Source organism: Nanorana parkeri, unplaced genomic scaffold, assembly GCF_000935625.1.
Source record: "Nanorana parkeri isolate BGI_ZX_2015 unplaced genomic scaffold, ASM93562v1 scaffold1461, whole genome shotgun sequence".
In the NCBI taxonomy this organism is placed as follows: domain Eukaryota; kingdom Metazoa; phylum Chordata; class Amphibia; order Anura; family Dicroglossidae; genus Nanorana; species Nanorana parkeri.
In genome coordinates this window covers 247,476-248,680 of record NW_017307729.1, presented here as the reverse complement: position 1 = coordinate 248,680, position 1,205 = coordinate 247,476, and positions in this window count along the sequence as shown.

Here is a 1,205-nt window from a genome sequence, read left to right as displayed (position 1 = left end):
GGTTGGGCATTTGGTGGTATGGTGCTCCCCTTCTTGGCACCAGTTGCTGACAGTGGTCGCCCACTTGTGAAGTCAGGATGGTCAATTTTGGAGCTTTCCTTGAGCCGGTGGGGGTGCAGCTAGAGACACGGGCGGTTTTTAGTGAAGCCTTATTACCAGTGACCCCTTCTCATACGTGTGATGTGTTTGAGCTCCAAAATGAGCACTTAACCCTTGTGGTGGAGGGGTGGCCCCACTGCGAGTGTAAGTTTTTGATGTTCCTAGAATTCTTCTTTAACTCCATCATCCCTTCTAAACCCCCCTCCTATTATCACGCACCTGGTAGAGAACCGAGTAGTGGAGGAGGCCTCCTTTGCCACTCTTGTCCCGCACCCCTGAGAGTGGTGACAGGGAGTGAGAGGATAGAGAGCAGCAACGGCGCCAGAGGGTGCAGGGCACAGTGCCTGGGTGACTTCAAAGATGGTCTCCAAGGAAGCAGGTGTAGATGCAGCTGGGAAGACCACCAGGAACACGGCTGGAGCAGGACGAGGTCAGGCAGGCCAGTGTCAACACCGATCGGGCAGCGAAGTACAAGGCGGCACCCAGGGCCGGATTTACTCTCTCTGCTGCCCCAAGGCCAGGTTCATCAATGCGCCCCCCCTACCTGCCAACCCCCCCCCCCGCCCAATGGAGAATGGCAGACCTGCAGGCTGCATACAAGTGATCTCGGCGAAATCACCGAGATCACTTGCACAAAACAAGCGGCGGCTTCCCCCGCTGTACATTTAGCTCTGCTTGCCCAAAGCCGGGCTAAATATAGAACACAACTGCCTGCCCGGCACCCAGAACTGCGTGTCCCGGGCGTCGGGAGATAGGAATTCCACACCCCTGCTGCCCCTCTAATCGCCTGCTGCCCCAAGGCCGGGCCTTGGTTGGCCTTGTGGGAAATCCGGCCCTGGCGGCAGGCAGAAGAGTAGTCGAGGAGCAAGCAGAGGTCAAGGGCGGCAGCAGTCAGGGGTAGTCAAGGAGGTCCGGGTCAGGCAGCAGAACACTGGAACAGGCAGAGGCACAGGAACACACACACAGGAGCTGAAAGACCATCCAGCAATGATTCCTAGGGCTGGCAAGTTCAAATAGGGCCATCAACCCAGAGAAGCTGCATCACTTCCTGCTTCCTGCTTCCTGCACGTTTCCGTGCGCACGTACGTTGAGCGCGCATGCGCAGT